Genomic DNA, 15,855 nt, shown 5'->3' on the forward strand with positions numbered 1-15,855 from the left:
TGACTGAATTTCAACAGAATTGACAAACTACACACACACACAACGGAATAACTTTAGACACAAATACACATGCAACAACATTGAGACACAGGGAAAACATAATCATTTGTTGTAACAAGGGGACATGACTGTTGGGCAATTCAATGTGGAAAATGGTAACATTTTTAAATGTGTAAATATACACATCTACATACACACACAGAGTTGAGGTCGGAAGTTTACATACAGTTAGGTTGGAGTCCTTAAAACTCGTTTTTCAACCACTCCACACATTTCTTGTTAACAAACTGTAGTTTTGGAGGGTCTGTCAGGACATCTACTTTGTGCATGACACAAGTCATTTTTCCAACAATTGTTTACAGACAATTTCACATATAATTCACTGTATCGCAATTCCAGTGGGTCAGAAGTTTACATACACTAAGTTGACTGGCCTTTAAACAGCTTGGAAATTTCCAGAAAAGGATGTCATGGCTTTAGAAGCTTCTGACAGTCTAATTGACATCATTTGAGTCAATTGGAGGTGTATCTGTGGATGTATTTCAAGGCCTACCTTCAAACTCAGTGCCTCTTTGCTTGACATCATGGGAAAATCAAAAGAAATCAGCCAAGACCTCAGAAAAAAATGTGTAGACCTCCACAAGTCTGGTTCATACTTGGGAGCAATTTACAAATGCCTGAAGGTACCACGTTCATCTATATAAACAATAGTACGCAAGTATAAACACCATGGGACCACGCAGCCGTCATACCGCTCAGGAAGGAGACGCGTTCTGTCTCCTAGAGATGAACGTACTTTGGTGCGAAAAGTGCAAATCAATCCCAGAACAACAGCAAATGACCTTGTGAAGATGCTGGAGGAAACAGGTACAAAAGTATCTATATCCACAGTAAAACGAGTCCTATATCGACATAACCTGAAAGGCTGCTCAGCAAGGAAGAAGCCACTGCTCCAAAACCGCCATAAAAAAGACAGACTACGGTTTGCAACTGCACATGGGGACAATGATTGTAATTTTTGGAGAAAAATCCTTTGGTCTGATGAAACAAAAATAGAACTGTTTGGCCATAATGACCATCGTTATGTTTGGAGGTAAAAGGGGGAGGCTTGCAAGCCGAAGAACACCATCCCAACCGTGAAGCACGGGGGTGGCAGCAGCATGTTGTGGGGGTGCTTTGCTGCAGGAGGGGCTGGTGCACTTCACAAAATAGATGGCATCATGAGGATGGAAAATTATGTGGATATATTGAAGCAACATCTCAAGACATCAGTCAGAAAGTTAAAGCTTGGTCGCAAATGGGTCTTCCAAATGGACAATGACCCCAAGCATGCTTCCAAAGTTGTGGCAAAATGGCTTAAGGACAACAAAGTCAAGGTATTGCATTGGCCATCACAAAGCCCTGACCTCAACCTATAGAAAATTTGTGGGCAGAACTGAAAAAGTGTGTGCGAGCAAGGAGGCCTACAAACCTGACTCAGTTACACCAGCTCTGTCAGGAGGAATGGGCCAAAATTCACCCAACTTATTGTGGGAATCTTGTGGAAGGCTACCCGTAATGTTTGACCCATGTTAAATCATTTAAAGGCAATGCTACCAAATACTAATTGACTAAATGTAAACTTCTGACCCACTGGGAATGTGATGAAAGAAATAAAATCTGAAATAAATCATTCTCTCTACTATTATTCTGACATTTCACATTCTTAAAATAAAGTGGTGATCCTAACTGACCCAAGACAGGGAATTTTTACTAGGATTAAATGTCAGGAATTGTGAAAAACTGAGTTTAAATGTATTTGGCTAAGGTGTATGTAAACTTCCGACTTCAACTGTATATATATATATAATATATATATATTATATCCCTGTTATAGATTCTTGACAAAATATCAGAATATCTATTTGAGGAAGATAACATTTAAGTTATGGTGGGACAAATGTACAACATTTTTACAACATGTCATGGGAAATATGAAAATGGATTAATAACTATGTATGGAAAAACAACACTTGGTGACCCACAATGTATGAGGTATTATATGATTATGGCAAGATATGCAAACGTGTAGAAATGTGAATTATCGGTTCTGCAGAATCCAAAGGGACAAGACAAATATAAAATACTATTATGTTGGACACAATGCAACACAATAGTGAAATGAGGCACAGGGTGCCAGAAGCTTTACAAACAGTTGTGTTGTATTACCATCTTTCATATATGCCAGTTTATGCCAACAATACATTTCACCAGCGCACAATGTATGCATCTTGACGTATCATACACAAGGCACAATACATGTACACAATCACATTCACTATATGAAAGCAGTTCTATGACATACAGTACCAGTCAAAAGTTTGGACACACCTACTCATTTAAGGGTTTTTCTTTATTTTTTACTCTTTTCAACATTGTAGAATAATAGTGAAGACATCAACACTATGAAATAACACATATGGAATAATGTAAACTCAGAAAAAAAAGAAACGTCCCTTTTTCAGGACCCTGTCTTTCAAAGATAATTTGTAAAAATTCGTAAAAATCCAAATAAATTCACAGATCTTCATTGTAAAGGGTTTAAACACTGTTTCCCATGCTTGTTCAATGAACCATAAACAATGAATGAACATGTGAAATGGTGGTTAAGACACTAACAGCTTACAGACGGCAGGCAATTAAGGTCACAGTTATGAAAACTTAGGACACTAAAGAGGCCTTTCTACTGACTCTGAAAAACACCAAAAGAAAGATCCCCAGGGTCCCTGCTCATCTGCGTGAACGGGCCTTAGGCATGCTGCAAGGAGGCATGAGGACTGCAGATGTAGCCAGGGCAATAAATTGCAATGTCCGTACTGTGAGACGCCTAAGACAGCACTACAGGGACTACAGCACTACAGGGAGACAGGACGGACAACTAATCGTCCTCGCAGTGGTAGACCAAGTGTAACAACACCTGCACAGGATCGGTACATCCGAACACCACACACATGCGGGACATGTACAGGATGGCAACAACAACTGCCCGAGTTACACCAGGAACACACAATCTCTCCATCAGTACACAGACTGTCCGCAATAGGCTGAGAGGCTGGACTGAGGGCTTGTGGGCCTGTTGTAAGGCAGGTCCTCACCAGACATCACAGGCAACAACGTCGCCTATGGGCACAAACCCACCGTCGCTGGAACAGACCAGACAGGACTGGCAAAAAGTGTTCTTCACTGACAAGTCGCGATTTTGTCTCACCAGGGAAGATGGTCAGATTTGCGTTTATCGTCTGAGGAATGAGCATTACACCGAGGCCTGTACTCTGGAGCGGGATCGATTTGGAGGTGGAGGGTCCGTCGTGGTCTGGGGCGGTGTGTCACAGCATCATTGGACTGAGCTTGTTGTCATTGCAGGCAATCTCAACGCTGTACGTTACAGGGAAGACATCCTCCTCCCTCATGTGGTACCCTTCCTGCAGGCTCATCCTGAAATGACCCTCCAGCAAGACAATGCCACCAGTCATACTGCTCGTTCTGTGCATGATTTCCTGCAAGACAGGAATGTCAGTGTTCTGCCTTGGCCAGCAAAGAGCCCGGATCTCAATCCCACTGAGCACATCTGGGACCTGTTGGATTGGAGGGTGAGGGCTAGGGCCATTCCCCCCAGAAATGTCCGGGAACTTGCAGGTGCCTTGGTGGAAGAGTGGGGTAACATCTCACAGCAAGAACTGGCATATCTGGTGCAGGCCACGAGGAGGAGATGCACTGCAGTACTTAATGCAGCTGGTGGTCACACCAGATACTGATTGTTATGTTTTATTTTGACCCCCTCCCTTTGTTCAGGGACACATTATTCCATTTCTGTTAGTCACATGTCTGTGGAACATGTTCAGTTTATGTCTCAGTTGAATGTTTTTATGTTCATACAAATATTTACACATGTTAAGTTCGCTGAAAATATACGCAGTTGACAGTGAGAGGACGTTTATTTTTTTGCTGCGTTTAGTAAACAAAAAAAGTGTTAAACAAATCAAAACATATTTTTTTATTTTAGATTCTTCAAAGTAGCCACCCTTTGCATTGATGACAGCTTTGTTTTTGTTTGTGTGCAGGGAGTTTGCACATCGAAGCTGTTCGGTCATTGTAGTCTTTATTGTTTTGTCCTGTTTTAGTTTCACTTCGTGATTGTCACAACACAACTGATGCTCAATCGCATTAAGAAGGAAAGAAATTCCACAAATTAACTTTGAACAAGGCACACCTGTTAAGTGAAATGTATTCCAGGTGACTACCTCACGAAGCTGGTTGAGAGAATGCCAAGAGTGTGCAAAGCTGTCATCAAGGCAAAGGGTGTCTACTTTGAAGAATCTCAAATGTAAAATCTATTTTGATTTGTTTAAAACTTTTTGGGGTTACTACATGATTCCATGTGTTATTTCATAGTTTTGATGTCTTCACTATTATTCTACAATGTAGAAAATAGTTTAAAAAAAAATAAGAAAATACCTTGTATGTCCAAACTTTCGATTGGTACTGTATGTGACACCAATGTGTCATGTATTAAGAATATATTATATTTATATATCATTCATGATAAAGCTGTGTTTGCTTTTGTTTGTGGAACAATCATTCAGGCCTCTTTACAGTATAAACAAACTGGAGCTTTCTCTAAAGTTCTCCCCCAAAGTGCAAATTGTGACAGGGTAGCTAGCGTTTTTGACCCGCTAAACTTCTCAATAATACCTTTCAGGAATGGTGAACATGTCCATTACCACTTTAACGGACGCATAATGCCAGTAGAGCGCGGTAAAGCATCAACCGCGTCGCCCGCCCTGACAGACTGACTGTCTGAACTGGGATGACACCCTAAAGGACTGTATTCTCAGTCCCATCACAGAGAAATGATTTCCATTGAACCATGCAAATAGAAATCTTTCAAGCCAGTGATTTAGGGAAACAGCGGGCGTCAGGCAGCAGTCACCCAGGAGGTAAGGAACAACACACCTGCCATAATATTTTTTTCCTGTCTGTATCACTGTGTCTTTCTGTCTGTCTGTTTGTGTGTCTTGTCTGTAGGCAACAAGCTTGGGCCATTGCTTGCTTTGAGTAGAAAATGTTACCTGTCGCTCTGAGCCTGATGCTTACTAATGCCAGACAACGCTGACCTGAGATGGGACACAGTCATAAATGGACACACTCAACATGGGACACCGTCACGATGACCAACACATCATGCCTAATGGGGACAGCAGCCTCACACACCAGAGGAGGCTGTTGGGTGGACATATAGGAGGACAGGTTCATTGTAGGTTTCCATGTGTTCGATGTGTTCGATGTGTTTCAGTGTAGTGTTGGCTGACTACACAGTTGTCTTTGCTATCTTTGATTTGTATTTGTTCGATCTTAGCTAGCTACTTAGCTGGCTACATAGCCGTCTTTGTATCGGTGATAATTGTGTAGTTATGAAGGTTCGCTGAGGTTCGCTAGCCAGGTATTCTCGCCCTAACGTAACGTAACGTAACGTAGTCAACCCTGCTAGCTAGCCAGCTAGCCACCGATTAGCAGCACTGTAGAAACGATTACATTACAACGGAACGACTTGACTTGTGTAGTGTTAGCTAGCTACATAGTTTTCTTTGCTATCTTTGTATCTAAGATAATTGTGTAGCTTTGAGTAATTATCGGTTAGCTAGCCAGCTATTTTTCGCCTGCCGCGCTGCCGTCCTCCTACCTAGCCAACACTGCTAGCTAGCCAACTTCTACCGAATAGCAGCACTGTAGAAACTTACATTACAACGGAACGACTTGATTAGCGTAGTGTTAGCTAGTTGTCTTTGCTGTCCTTGTATCCATGATAATTGTGTAGTTTAGAGAAATTTAGTGAAATTGTCGAGGTTACCTAGCCAGCTTCACTTTCAACAACGTAGCCACTGCTAGCCAGGCTACTTCACCAGCCAGCAGTACTATATCATTTTAGTCAATAAGATCTTGTATTTTATTTTATTTTATTTTTGCAACGTAAGCTTAACTTTCTGAACATTCGAGACGTGTAGCCCACTTGTCATTCTAATCTCCTTTGCATTAGCGTAGCCTCTTCTGTAGCCTGTCAACCATGTGTCTGTCTATCCCAGTTCTCTCCTCTCTGCACAGACCATACAAACGCTTCACACCGCGTGGCCGCGCCCACCCTAACCTGGTGGTCCCAGCCCGCACGACCCACGTGGAGTTCCAGGTCTCCGGTAGCCTCTGGAACTGCCGATCTGCGGCCAACAAGGCAGAGCTCATCTCAGCCTATGCGTCCCTCCAGTCCCTCGACTTCCTGGCACTGACGGAAACATGGCTCACCACAGATAACACTGCTACTCCTACTGCTCTCTCTTCGTCTGCCCACGTGTTCTCGCACACCCCGAGACCTTCTGGTCAGCGGGGTGGTGGCACCGTTATCCTCATCTCTCCCAAGTGGTCATTCTCTCTTTCTCCCCTTACCCATCTGTCTATCGCCTCCTTTGAATTCCATGCTGTCACAGTTACCAGCCCTTTCAAGCTTAACATCCTTATCATTTATCGCCCTCCAGGTTCCCTTGGAGAGTTCATCAATGAGCTTGATGCCTTGATAAGCTCCTTTCCTGAGGACGGCTCACCTCTCACAGTTCTGGGTGACTTTAACCTCCCCATGTCTACCTTCGACTCATTTCTCTCTGCCTCCTTCTTTCCACTCCTCTCCTCTTTTGACCTCACCCTCTCACCTTCCCCCCCTACTCACAAGGCAGGCAATACGCTTGACCTCATCTTTACTAGATGCTGTTCTTCCACTAACCTCATTGCAACTCCCCTCCAAGTCTCCGACCACTACCTTGTATCCTTTTCCCTCTCGCTCTCATCCAACACTTCCCACACTGCCCCTACTCGGATGGTATCGCGCCGTCCCAACCTCCGCTCTCTCTCCCCCGCTACTCTCTCCTCTTCCATCCTATCATCTCTTCCCTCTGCCCAAACCTTCTCCAACCTATCTCCTGATTCTGCCTCCTCAACCCTCCTCTCCTCCCTTTCTGCATCCTTTGACTCTCTATGTCCCCTATCCTCCAGGCCGGCTCGGTCCTCCCCTCCCGCTCCGTGGCTCGACGACTCATTGCGAGCTCACAGAACAGGGCTCCGGGCAGCCGAGCCGGAAATGGAGGAAAACTCGCCTCCCCGCGGACCTGGCATCCTTTCACTCCCTCCTCTCTACATTTTCCTCTTCTGTCTCTGCTGCTAAAGCCACTTTCTACCACTCTAAATTCCAAGCATCTGCCTCTAACCCTAGGAAGCTCTTTGCCACCTTCTCCTCCCTCTTGAATCCTCCTCCCCCTCCCCCCCCCTCCTCCCTCTCTGCAGACGACTTCGTCAACCATTTTGAAAAGAAGGTCGACGACATCCGATCCTCGTTTGCTAAGTCAAACGACACCGCTGGTTCTGCTCACACTGCCCAACCCTGTGCTTTGACCTCTTTCTCCCCTCTCTCTCCAGATGAAATCTCGCGTCTTGTGACGGCCGGCCGCCCAACAACCTGCCCGCTTGACCCTATCCCCTCCTCTCTTCTCCAGACCATTTCCGGAGACCTTCTACCTTACCTCACCTCGCTCATCAACTCATCCTTGACCGCTGGCTACGTCCCTTCCGTCTTCAAGAGAGCGAGAGTTGCACCCCTTCTGAAAAAACCTACACTCGATCCCTCCGATGTCAACAACTACAGACCAGTATCCCTTCTTTCTTTTCTCTCCAAAACTCTTGAACGTGCCGTCCTTGGCCAGCTCTCCTGCTACCTCTCTCAGAATGACCTTCTTGATCCAAATCAGTCAGGTTTCAAGACTAGTCACTCAACTGAGACTGCTCTTCTCTGTATCACGGAGGCGCTCCGCACTGCTAAAGCTAACTCTCTCTCCTCTGCTCTCATCCTTCTAGACCTATCGGCTGCCTTCGATACTGTGAACCATCAGATCCTCCTCTCCACCCTCTCCGAGTTGGGCATCTCCGGCGCGGCCCACGCTTGGATTGCGTCCTACCTGACAGGTCGCTCCTACCAGGTGGCGTGGCGAGAATCTGTCTCCTCACCACGCGCTCTCACCACTGGTGTCCCCCAGGGCTCTGTTCTAGGCCCTCTCCTATTCTCGCTATACACCAAGTCACTTGGCTCTGTCATAACCTCACATGGTCTCTCCTATCATTGCTATGCAGACGACACACAATTAATCTTCTCCTTTCCCCCTTCTGATGACCAGGTGGCGAATCGCATCTCTGCATGTCTGGCAGACATATCAGTGTGGATGACGGATCACCACCTCAAGCTGAACCTCGGCAAGACGGAGCTGCTCTTCCTCCCGGGGAAGGACTGTCCGTTCCATGATCTCGCCATCACGGTTGACAACTCCATTGTGTCCTCCTCCCAGAGCGCTAAGAACCTTGGCGTGATCCTGGACAACACCCTGTCGTTCTCCACCAACATCAAGGCGGTGGCCCGTTCCTGTAGGTTCATGCTCTACAACATCCGCAGAGTACGACCCTGCCTCACACAGGAAGCGGCGCAGGTCCTAATCCAGGCACTTGTCATCTCCCGTCTGGATTACTGCAACTCGCTGTTGGCTGGGCTCCCTGCCTGTGCCATTAAACCCCTACAACTCATCCAGAACGCCGCAGCCCGTCTGGTGTTCAACCTTCCCAAGTTCTCTCACGCCACCCCGCTCCTCCGCTCTCTCCACTGGCTTCCAGTTGAAGCTCGCATCCGCTACAAGACCATGGTGCTTGCCTACGGAGCTGTGAGGGGAACGGCACCTCAGTACCTTCAGGCTCTGATCAGGCCCTACACCCAAACAAGGGCACTGCGTTCATCCACCTCTGGCCTGCTCGCCTCCCTACCACTGAGGAAGTACAGTTCCCGCTCAGCCCAGTCAAAACTGTTCGCTGCTCTGGCACCCCAATGGTGGAACAAACTCCCTCACGACGCCAGGACAGCGGAGTCAATCACCACCTTCCGGAGACACCTGAAACCCCACCTCTTCAAGGAATACCTAGGATAGGATAAAGCAATCCTTCTGCCCCCCCCCCCCCCTTAAAAGATCTAGATGCACTATTGTAAAGTGGCTGTTCCACTGGATGTCATAAGGTGAATGCACCAATTTGTAAGTCGCTCTGGATAAGAGCGTCTGCTAAATGACTTAAATGTAATGTAAATGTAATAACGTTCCATTTATTCCATTCCAGCCATAGCAATGACTCTGTCCTCTTATATATGCAAACACCAGCCGCCTCTGAAACTCACTGTATTCACCTCGGCAATGGCAGCCTGCTTAGCTACCAGATGACAGAGTCAAATAATGATTGATAGAGATTATATTCTATTGCAGTTCTAGCGGTTCTTCTCAGTGACAGAAATCTGACACAATTGGACCAGTGTTGGTTTGGTGTGTGAGAAAGAGCTGAACATGAGCTATGATGACACATTCAGTTGTAAGCATGTATAATACATGGGTTGCAGCAGTGCATGACGCCTGAGAACGTAGCCTTGGCTTCCTGAGGAGAGCAGTGACAGCACCTGAGTGAGTGTCACATGTCACATTGGGCTCACTGCCTTTCCCGCAAAGCCAGCTGCCAGTACATTATAGTGTCTTAATTATGGACCTGTCTGCTGGCTATGGGTGCAGATGGCAGAAACTAGATCAATCGTCCTCATATCACTGTGTGACTTATGATTAGGCTGCATCTTTAAAGAAGTGAGAGTTGATTTATGTGCATCAAGTTGAGCATTACAGAGCATTCTAGAATGTACAGGACTTGGAAGACATTTTGTGGCCAAGGATGGTCTCTGAAAAGTTAACCATTTAGAGAATTATCTTTTCCTACAAATTTGTATTGGAACTTAAAACAGCATAAAACTAAAGTAACATGAGAAGTTATGCATAAATTCCTTGAGTTTTGATATGCCAAGTTACATCTAAATATAATTTCTCACATCAAGCAGTTTAGAGATGAAATGTTGACTTGTGAATTGTGTTAATGTTGTGATAGAATGAGATGAATGACAGTAACATGCGTTGTATCAAAACCTGCAGCTACAAGCCACAACACACTCATTGACATTGGTCCTTACCTATACCTGCAGGTCCCATACAAAGAGACAAAGCCAGATATTGGTCAGAGTAAGAGAGCTAGAAGCACAGATACATTGTATGCTCATAAAGTGTTTGGTCACTTTACTACAACCACCAGATCATTAAAACTATCTTTAAGTATTTGACAATTAGTCAATCCCCCAAAATTGTGCATGTCAGCAGTCAGGTTTTCAAGATAAAGTACTGTCAGTAGAGCAAAAACTAGCCTTAATGCATCATATGATGCATTTTACGTGTAGCATTCCTTAAAGCCAAAGGGGCACTATAATACTACAGTAATACTACTTTAATACTACTGAATCTAAACAGTCAAGGATTTTCTTTCAGAAATCATCCATCACATCAGGGATGTTAAGAACCATACTCATTATATTATCATCTAGTCAATATTCCAGTTTATCTTGGCCTGGCCCTAGTTTGGGTCAGTAACTCCAACTCAACCATATGTTACAGTAAATTATACAATGGGTGGGTCTAATCCTGAATGCTGATTGGTTAAAACCGCATTCCAGCCGGTGTCTATTCCACAAGTTACCACCGGCTAAATCTATGACTTAGTCTTGGGCCTACAACACCTGTGCCAATAAATAATCTAAACACTGGCTTCTCGGGCATTATCACTTAATTATACAACGGGTGGGTCTAATCCTGAATGCTGATTGTTTAAAAATGCAGTATAATAACAGTAATATAAACAAGATGGCTGCCTACCTGCCGGCTGCGGCCCCATCGGCTGAGTCCTGGCTTCTCGTCTCACTGGGGGTGCTGTGTCGGCTCACTGATTTGGATGGGGACATGGGGATCGGAACTAAATAATGAAATTAACACGTTTCCAACATTAAAAGGTTGCAGCGGATTGACTGGTCAACCCAAGCAATGCCAATGAGAGACGTGCCCAAAAGTAAAAACAGGATGAAATGGTTAAAAGCAAATGAGTGATGAAAAATAATGATAAAATAAAAAAACGGGACAGAAAGTCAAATGGATTGCTCATTTACCGTTCAAGTCAAAGCAATAATGGCTTTCATTGGTAGGTTAATTAACAAAAGCCACTCTTGTACAATAACCAAAAAGTAATATTGCAATAGGATGTTGTTACAAATTTGTACCACTAGAGAACATTGACAAATACCTTTTTACATGTACAGTATTTGGGCAGTGGTGTAAAATACTTTAGTAAAAATACTTTAAAGTACTACTTAAGTTGTTTTTTGGGGTATCTGCACTTCACTATTGATATGTTTGACTACTTTACCTCACTACATTCCTAAAGAAAATAATGTACTTTTTACTCCATACATTTTCCCTGACATCCAAAAGTACTCGTTACATTTTGAATGCTTAGCAGGACAGGAAAATGGTCTAATTCACACACTTATCAAGAGAACATGCCTGGTCATCCCTACTGCCTCTGATCTGATGGACTCACTAAACACAAATGCTTCGTTTGTAAATTATTTCTGCGTTTTGGAGAGTGTCCCTGACTATCTGTAAATAAATAAAACAAGAAAATTGTACTGACTGGTTTGTATAAGGAATTTGAAATGATTTATACTTTTACTTTGAAACTTTATATATTTTAGAGATTACATTTACTTTTGATACTTAAGTATATTTAAAACCAAAAACGATTAGACTTTTACTCAAGTAGTATTTTACTGGGTGACTTTCACTTTTACTTGAGAAATTATCAATGAATGTATCTTTACTTTTACTCAAGTATGACAATTGGGTGCTTTTTCCACCACTGTATTTGGGTAGTGAGATATGTTTTCAACTGTTGTTAAGCCCATCATTTCAATATGAAATGTGGATGTTCTCCAAATGTATTTGCATACAATAAATCTACCTCAATATCATGGGCTTGGGGAAACACCTGGGCATAGATGAAGTACTAATATAATACTAAGCCACAAGTGAGGAAATAAATACATTTAAAAAACATGGGAAAGATGAAATGGGATATGTATGATATGGTTAGAAATTAATTTGAGATTATGTGCATAGCCTAGGCAGCCACTCGTGGACGCCAGACCGCCACTATCGTCTAGGCTTTATCTGCCCAGCCAGTAATACACTCGTTTCCCCCGGCGACCGGTTTGTACTTAAAACATCCTCCAATCAGGCTGCAAATGCATCGGTTTTCTCCATAACTAGCTTTAATGGCGTGCCGACAGAATAAAACGAGAAAAAAGATATGTACTGTCTTAAGATAAAACTATTTTCCGATTTTCAGCCAATCAGGTTGCAGAAATATGTTGTTTACCCCTGGCTGAAAGTGGGGTGCAACGTCAGGAAGTAGCATTAGCCCCTCTAGCAAGGTGGTGGGAAAATTGTGTTTTATTAAGACAGTATGCATCTTTTTCGAATTTTTTTCCCCCGGCAGCACGCCATTAAAACTAGTTAAGGAGGAAACCGATGCCTTTGCAGCCTGAATTGAGGATGTTTTATGTACAAACCGGTCGCCGGGGGACACGAGTGTAACGTTAATACCAGTGGCTGCCTAGGCTAGAATGTGCAAAACATGAAGGATGAACTTTCACATAAATTAAATTAATGGTATGCATTTTTAAGATATACTATACTCATGTCAGTTCAAAACATTTGCATTTATTTTGCAATAGACATTGTGAAGAAATAGAACAGTGAAATGTGAAACAGATAATGATCATAATCATGATTACAGATTTAAATTAGAGATGAGTAAAAGTAAAACTTGCAAATATTTTTGCATGCAATCAAATAGTAGCAGACATGCAGTACACTGCTGACTTGTAGATGTATAGTATGTAGATGATAATATAGACATAACATTCCATTTGCTCCATCCTGGCTCATCATCTACTGGATTTAGTGCATAGAAATATAATTTCTGGAGCATACAAATTGCTGTGGTCTGATGCGCAATGCCCATTCTAGTAATTTTACTACTATGAGTTGGTGGTAATTTCTACATCAAGTGAATAACTGTGTGTGACGTGCTAATTTGAGTTGAGCTAATCTGTGTACCTAGTGGGGGTTCTGGGGAGATGTGCAGTGTGTGTACCTAGTGGTGGTTCTGGGGAGATGCCGATGCTCTGTAGGAGAGCCTCTGTCTCTCTGCGCTTCCGGTCCAAGTCACGGTCCGAGTCCACTGAGGCAGCTTCAGCCTTCTGCTGCGTCTGTCTACACACACACAAATACACATTATATTAGCTTTGTAATAGTATGTTAGTGAGATGTAGGATTAGGTTTTTGTCTATGGACAGACGTGGATGAGCTTGAACAAGTGTGTCTACTCACTTTTTTCCTCCTTTCCTCCTTCCTCTCCTCCTCCTTCCTCTTCTTCTCCTCCCTGATCTGAGCTAGGCACTGCTTTTTGCGCTCTAGCTGGGCTTTTAGGTCACTTTTGTCCGCCATTGTTTTCTATTGAGCCGGGAAAGAAGGAATGTCACAGAAGGATGTACAATGTAATTGCAATGTACCTTTGTAATATGGTCACAATTTAAGATGGTGTCTTTCTAGGTGATGTTAGTATGCCTACTGTTCTGCCCTAGATAACCTAAGGCCACACCCAGTAGAAGTTAAGTTGCTTTCTTTTTGGCCTGTAACATGCTCTATAATAAATAACAGTTTAGGGGCTAAATAAAGGAAAGGGGGATACCTAGTCAGTTGTACAACTGAATGCATTCAACTGAAATGTGTCTTCCGCATTTAACCCAACCCCTCTGAATCAGAGAGATGCGGAGGGCTGCCTTAATCGACATCCACGTCTAAGTACATGATCTATCTGCATCTCCCTGTCAATGTATTGTGGTAGGGTCAATACTCAATAATCATACTTCACTTGAAGTCACCAATGCAACGGCAAAGTGTGGCTAATTTGGGAACAATATTAAAAAAAAGTGAATATTAAATTATAGTAAAAGGACAATGACAACATAAGCAAGCCATTGCATCAAATTGATACTTCCAAAACATGTCCAACTACAGTTTATGTGACATAAATAGACAGCATCATTGATGAAGGCAAATGTCTCCTTGGTAAGGGAATGCTGGGCTGAGCACACAGGAGGGAATTACATAAAAATAAAATATGTACTGAACAAACATGGAGGATAAAGTAAAGTAACACTTTATTGAAATACTTAACAAAACAATACAATTTAAATTAAGAAAAATAGTCAAATAAGCAACAACAAAAATTACAAGTCTCTGCTAGGCTAGGCCCCGCCTTATCTCAGCTCACTGGTCACCATAGCAGCACCCACCCGTAGCACGCGCTCCAGCAGGTATATCTCACTGGTCACCCCCAAAGCCAATTCTTCCTTTGGCCGCCTCTCCTTACAGTTCTCTGCTGCCAATGACGGGAACGAACTGCAAAAATCTCTGAAGCTGGAGACTAATATCTTCCTCATTAGCTTAAAGCACCAGCTGTCAGAGCAGCTCACAGATCACTGCACCTGTACATAGCTCATCAGTAAATAGCCCATCCAATCTACCTCATCCCCATACTGTATGTATCTTGCTCCTTTACACCCCAGTATCTCTACTTGCACATTCATCTTCTGCACATCCTACCATTCCAGTGTTTAATTGCTATATTGTAATTACTTTGCCACCATGGCCTATTTATTGCCTTACCTCTCTTATCCTACCACATTTGCACATGCTGTATATATATATTTCTACTGTATTATTGATTGTATGTTTGTTTCTTCCATGTGTAACTCTGTATTGTTGTAAGTGTCGAACTGCTTTGCTTTATCTTGGCCAGGTCGCAGTTGTAAATGAGAACTTGTTCTCAACTAGTTCTCCACTAGCCTACCTGGTTAAATAAAAGGTGAAAAAAATGGCAATGCATGAAGACCTAGCCTGAGATATTACTATTCTATGCTTAGACAGAGCCTTAACACACTATCTATAGCAGTGGTTCACAAACCCTGGGTGCTAGAACCACTGGGAGTACTTGGCCTATCTACAGGGGGTATTTAAAATGCACATGGGGGGTTGGGGGTACTCCAGGCAGAGCGAAATTTAGTTGGTGGTACAGTAACCGAAAAAGGTTGAGAATCACTGATCTACAGTATGGTGATGATGCCTACAGTACTGCACTGAGGTGGGTAAGGTAAAGGATAAATTGGGTATCATTAGCAATGACGTCATTCTTCAGTGCGCTTCTTCTTCCCTTTATCCAAAACCATACAGAAACACCACGCAAATGACACATGCTACAAATGTATACAATTAGTTATTCTATTGCCTTGTAAAGACTTGTCATACCTGCTCTTTCTTTCCCTATGGATGATAATGATGATGGTCACTTGCAAAGATACTGTATCACGCGACTGCTACACCATCCGCAAATCACCACATTATTATCCTCCTCTAATGATATTGGAGCAACAAACCTCGGATGTATAGTAAAAACAGGTCGTTTCAATTTAGATGGTATTGCTGTCAATGGCTAAAATTAAACATATTCGCGCCAGATGACCAAAAGCAAATATAAAACAAGTGCATGCCATTATGCAGCATCTCCCCTTCAGAATATCAGAGGAAATCCCACCTTCTTTCCTTACACATCCTGTCAGAGCAATGTGCCGCTTTGAATTAGCTGTTACAATGTCGCCATCTACAGGCCATTTAGAAAAATGTACGGGTACACGGCGTTCTCAGATTTACATCTATTATTTAACTCAACGAAACCTGTTTTTTATATAATACAATCATTAATATTTTT

At 43.1% G+C, this 15,855-nt stretch overlaps 1 long non-coding RNA gene across 1 annotated transcript; it reads right to left on the minus strand.

Moving 5' to 3' along the window:
- Positions 1-9,205: 9,205 nt before the first annotated feature.
- On the minus strand, positions 9,206-15,850 carry LOC129820184 (uncharacterized). Its single transcript, XR_008754159.1, has 4 exons — positions 15,396-15,850; positions 13,416-13,538; positions 13,180-13,298; positions 9,206-10,941 (listed from the first exon to the last, which is right to left on the minus strand). It is a non-coding gene; the product is annotated as an uncharacterized LOC129820184 (long non-coding RNA).
- Between the last annotated feature and the right edge of the window lie 5 nt (positions 15,851-15,855).

Source organism: Salvelinus fontinalis, chromosome 22, assembly GCF_029448725.1.
Source record: "Salvelinus fontinalis isolate EN_2023a chromosome 22, ASM2944872v1, whole genome shotgun sequence".
NCBI classification, from domain to species: Eukaryota; Metazoa; Chordata; class Actinopteri; order Salmoniformes; family Salmonidae; genus Salvelinus; species Salvelinus fontinalis.